We start from the raw sequence: 6,225 nt of genomic DNA on the forward strand, positions 1-6,225 counted from the left end.
CCCATTAACCACCCCCTTCTTCCCCTCCTGCCCAAACAGCCGCGCCACCAGCCGTCGTGCCTACCACCGCCAGCCGTCGCGCCGGACGTCACCGCCACCACCCCCAGCCACCTCTGCATCCCACCCTCCATATTTTGCCTTCCAGGTTCCGCAACACGCAATCCCTTTTATCCGTTTGTAGTTTATTCTTATTTTTTTCCGTTTATGTTCATGTTAGGATAGTTAGATATGCATGTTGTAGTGGATTTTAGGTTGTTAGGTAGCCTAGGATGTGGTTAGTGAATTTAGGTCTATTTATTTGCACTGTTCTTGTTCCTGTTTTATCAAATTTGCAAATCTGCTGTTGCTGTGATCTTGTTCATATGCTGTATTTCTTGTTTATTGCTGCTCTTTACAATGAATTTTCCTGTTTATATTCCTTATATGTAACTGCAGCTTGATTTTTTTTTATTTATGTGAACTATTTGATTGCTGTTTATTTTCCGAGAAAATCCAATTTTAGCCGGAATGCTGCCAAATTTTTATAAATCTTTGTGATTTTCATTCATGTTTCGATTTTGGAACCATGAACTCTGTTTTAACTCTTGGGTTAGGGAATTCTACTGCAACTACTTCAAAACTTCCTTAGATGCAGTAAACCTCAGAGGGAAGCAGATATTGGTTACTGAGGAGGCAATAGAAGAGGTTCTGAAACTTCTGCCTAAGACTGATCAGACAGATAGCTATCAGAAAGCTGAGGAGGATATGCACTTCATGAAGTTTGACTGGGATGCAGTCAAGGCCCGGATTGCCCTTGACCCGTCCGTTCCTTGGATCATGGGTTAGAACACCACCATGCCCAAAGGGATCAAGCGGATTTACCTGAACGATGAGGCTCGGCTATGGCATCAGATCTTCAGCAACTACATTATGACGAGTAATCACAAGACTGAGATACCAGCTGCTATGATCACCCTCCTTTGGTCTGTGATGGAGGGCAAGGACATGTACCTGCCACGCTTTATCCGGCACTACATGGACAGGGTCCACGTCCGTGGCACTCTCCCCTTTCCCTATCTGGTTACACAGCTGGGCCGTCGAGCTGACGTGCCATGGGAGGATGCTGATGAGAGGCCACCTGCTGCAGAATGCAAGAAGCTTATCCCGCACAGCAGAAACTTCTTGGCCTTGGGCTACAGACCCCCATTATTGACTGCTACTGCTGATGATACGGCTACACCATCTGCCGGTCCTTCTTCCTCCACTACTGCACCATCTACACCTGCCACCACCACTGCACCTCCACCTGCCACAGAGCCTGTCTATCATCTGGTGCACCGCTTGTTTCGACGACTTGACCAGATGGAGCGTCACAACAAGCGACGCTACGAGCACCTGAAGCTGAAGATACGATCCGGCGACATCTCCTCCGAGCCTGACACACCTTCTGAGGCATCTGAGGAGGAGGCGGATGCGCCCGAGGCAGAGACCCATTCCCAGGGAGAGGCGGAGCAGCCTGACACCCAGCAGGCAGCACCCCAACAGATCCAGGCTGTAGATCCTGAGATCCCCATTCAGACAGTCCCTCCTCTCCAGCAGCCGGACATTCAGCCAGCCACCACAGAGACACCAGCTACCATCCCTTCCAGTGATGACACCCTTTCACACCCTGCGTGAGTGAGCAGCAGGGACGATGCTTTATTTTATGTATGGGGAGGTCGCCATCTCTGGCGTATTATTTTGGTGAACCACTATAGACTCTTTTTCTTTTATTTTGGATATTTTTCTGTATTTTTCTCTTTATTTTTATTTTTATTTTCTGAGTATTTATACATTGCTACTGTTGGAGAAATTGCTAAGCTGTCCAGCCTGACCTCTTCGCACTCAAACGGCTATAACTTTAGCTACAGAGGTCCAAACGACGCGGTTCTAGTTGCGTTCGTCAAAATGGCGCCGTTGCCGGGGAACTGCTAACGTGTGCCTTATTATTGGTTATTGTAAATATTTTTCTTTTACTTGTTTATTTATTTCTATTTTTTCTTTTTAATTTTATTTGCTACTATGGACTCTCACCCCTCTCGCTTTGAGTTTGGCTCTAAATTTGTTGAAGGAAATAGAAGTTACAGCAGGAATATGCATCAAGGTCAGACCAATCAAGGATGGATGGAGCCAAGAGGACCTAATCAACCCTTTAGGCAACAACACCCTCTAAGATATCATGGACAACGACCATTCTACAATGCATACCCAGCTGAAAGATATGGTGGACAACCTTGTGACTACCAACAAGCCCCACCCCGTGCCTATAGACCAACCTCTCAAGATAACCTCGAACCACCACACTCACAAGTTTCTTTTCACCATTCGCCACCGTATGATCCTTTTCTACCCTAGTTCCAATGCAATCACTCCCAAGCACCACCACTTTCCTATGTTTCATGTCTAAATCCATCACCTCGAGAATCAGAGGTTCGCCTCAAGGCAACAGTAAATAAACTTCAAACAACCATTCGACAACTGGAGCAAGCAGTAATTCAATTAGCTTCTGGACACGCGAACATTCAAGGACCAACCACAGCCCCATGTGGACAATCTAATGAAAAGCGTAGCATGAAGGAAATATTAGAAACTCCAGTGGACAAGACAGAGCATGAATTCGTACTAGAACAAGTAAAAGAAGCTGTCATTGTACAAGAAGAAAAGTTGGTTGAAGATCTAGGAGACGCTGAACCTCCATGGGAATCTAGAGTTGAGGAGAACTCTGTCAAGGACGTTACAGTTGATGCTAAGGAGGATATTACACAATCCCCGAGGCAAGTCGTTTACGAAGAACTAGACGGAATAACCCAGGACACAAATTCCCTTGATGATGATAGTCTCAAGTCTAGCTCTCTTAGTGATGAACTTGCATCCACAAGTGAATTCTCTGAGATCGAAGAATCTTCCCCAATTGAATACGAAGATGATGCAGAGGTAGATTTCTCTCAACCTCCAATCTATGACTCAAGTGATGAGGAAGATATCAAAGACTTTGACCAGGACTCAGATGCATTTGAAGAACCTTACAAGGAAGTGGAGGAATTCATAGAAGAGCACAAGGGAGAAGAACTTACAGAACCACCAGAAACACCTACCCCAAGGCCATTACCGCCTAATACAAGCTTCAAGTGGGTACAATCCTTAACCTTTAACTTTACTTATTCACTTGAATATGGTTTACTTGAAACAGATGGCCAGCTTAGAGCTCTCTGCGGCTTTAAGAGTAAGAGGAAAATGGCTCGTGCTCAGAGCTGGTGTACAAGGTTCAATAAGGTTCCACGCTTCAACTTGAAGTGCACGGATTGGTATCAAGCTCAATTGAATGGATCTCGGAAAATATTTGGTCACTATGGTGAGAATCTACTTTCTAAACCACCCGAATGGAAAAATATAGATCAAAACGAAGGCGGATTTAGAACCATAGTTTGGGATCCTGGAAAATATTCTGATATTCATCTCCCCGGGAGCCTGAAAATCTGCTTGAAGCTGCTCAGAAGCTTCACATGCCTAGTTTGGGACCCCGGAGGCTACTGGCATTCCATGAATTTAAACACAAGCCACCATAACAGGAAGCTCATCCAATGTCCAACTTAAGGACTTTAACTAAAAGTGCTAGGTGGGAGACAACCCACCATGGTATGATCGTTCCTTTTACACTTTTAATTTTATTTAGTTTTGTTTTTGAGTTTTATTTTATTTTATTAAACCTGAGATCATGCATAGCATTCACATTAATCATTGCATTTTGCATTTTTCATGCATAAAAAAAAAAACGCCATGCGACGCGACCGCATCAGCGACGCGTCCGCGTCGCAAGGAGAGGGGAGAAAATAAAAACGAACAGGGAGTCACGCTGGAGCGTGGCTGGAGGCGTGCCCGTGGCACAAATCGTCCCACGCGACCGCGTTGCTGACGCGTCCGCGTCGAGTGGGAATACTGGCCTCCCACGCGACCGCGTGCCCCACGCGGCCGTGTGACCAGGATTTCGACGTAATAATGGTGCACAGCCGAAAGTTGTGCTAGAGTGGTGCTGGACTGGAGCTGGACGCGCAGTCCATCTCACGCGACCGCGTGCCCCATGCGGCCACATCACATCCGACTAAGTTCCCACTCACGCGATCGCGTGCCCCACGCAATTGCGTCACCCAATATTTTGCAATTAATGATTTTTGAACAAAGCGTTGTGCGAGAGTGAGGCTGCCCTCGCGCCAGTAGCATAAAACAGGTTACGCGACCGTGTGACCGATGCGACCGCGTCAATCAGTTTAAGCACAAGCCGCGCGACCGCGTGCCCTATGCGACCGCGTCGCTTGGCCGCACAGCTTATCCTAATTTGCCAAATATCTTTTCTTTTCTCCCCCAATCCTAATTTTTCCTCCCTCCTTTCTTACTTACTTGTTCTTCCCTTCTTTCCCTTCACATTCTTATGTTTTATTTTATTTTACTTAATTTATTTGCATATTTCATTCATTGCATCTTAATTTTGTGCATATTTTTGTTTTCTTTTCTTATTATTTTTCCTTTGGTGTTAAAATTTTCTTATTTAACTGTTGCATCTTCTCTTGAATTATTTTGGGTGCTTAGTAACTTGTTTTATTCTGGATAGGTAATATTATTCATATTCAATGCCAATCTTTTATACCTGTATTACTTTTACATTGACATGAATTTATATTATCTCTCCTTACCCACAGTCTCTTCCCTATTGTTGCAACTTTTTGCACGCTTGATTTGCCATGTACTTCTATTATTTTCTCACTTGCATGTTGTAGCTACCATGTAATTGAGACCCTCATTTTTGGCATTAACCAACCCCTGTTTTATTTGTTTTCTATCTTTGCTTTGTGTTACTTTCCTTCTCTTTTTCTTTCAGGATGGCCACCAGGAAGAGAACCGGAAGACGTTTACATGGGAGAGACAAACAAGTTCCTACGCACATTCCTTGATGAGAAAAGCGTCAGTTGAAACAACCCGTCCACCTGCACATCTCAGCATGCACCAAGGAGGTGCAATCTTTAAGTGTGGGGAGGTCGATACCGACGTCCAGGGGTTAGTTACCTTCTTTTCAACACCAATACTCTTATTTTCTTTATTTGTTCATTGTTGCATCTGCATATTTGATTGCATGTTTATTTGATTTTGTGCATTTAGTTACTACTTAGTTAAAGTAACTCTATTTTTGAAAAATTTCACTAATTTAAATTGAAAAAAATTTTTTTATGTTAAAACTTGTTTGAAGTTGTATTTGGAACATGGTTTTTGAGCCAAAGAACACACAACCTGTGAGATTTGAGCTTATTTATATGGTTACATTATTTAACCATAAATTTTTATTCTTGTGTGTTTTCTTCCCTATGATTGTAATCTATATTTTGTTTCAATCTATATGTCCATTATTTAGTGTATTTACATGCTTGCATATGATTGAGGCCATTATTTGATTTTAGCTCACTTATCCCAAATAAGCCTACCCTTTAAATCACCCTTGTCAGCCACTTTGAGCCTTTTAATCCCCATTTGTTCTATATTTTACCACATCACTAGCCTTAAGTGGAAAACAAATTAATTATCCCAATTGAATCTTTGGTTACCTTAAGATAGAGATTGTGTATCAACTAAGTGTGGGAAAATTGTGGGAACATGGGTTAATAAGGGAATGTAACATATTTCTAATTTATTAGAATATTAGGAATTTGGGAACCTACTCATGAAAAACCAAAATAGAAAAATAATAGAAAATCCATGTGCATTGATAAGTTATGTTTATTTCTCTACAAAAAAAAAAAAATAAAAAAATAAAAAAATAAAAAAATAAAAAAAATAAGTAAATAAATAAGGGGACAAAATTACCCCAATGCTAAGTTAATGAAAATATCAATGCACATGTGACAAAGTAAAGAAATATAAAAAATTTGGTACATGAGTATGGGAATCATACAAAAGTGGGAATTATGGGTAGCTAGGTATGATTTTAAAGTTATATAGAGTATATGTATGTTAGGTGAAAGCTTAGGTTAATTAAAGATTCAAATTATAAAGCTCACTTAGCCATATATATACCTTTACCCTTACCTTAGCCCCATTACAACCTTGAAAAAGACCTCATGATGTTTGCATTTGTATGCTAAATATTTGTTGATTGGTGAGATGAAGAACAAAGTTTAGAAAGCATGATTAGAGAAGAGTAAAGTGATTGACCCTAAACAC

This window comes from Arachis hypogaea, chromosome 18 (assembly GCF_003086295.3).
Source record: "Arachis hypogaea cultivar Tifrunner chromosome 18, arahy.Tifrunner.gnm2.J5K5, whole genome shotgun sequence".
Taxonomy (NCBI): domain Eukaryota; kingdom Viridiplantae; phylum Streptophyta; class Magnoliopsida; order Fabales; family Fabaceae; genus Arachis; species Arachis hypogaea.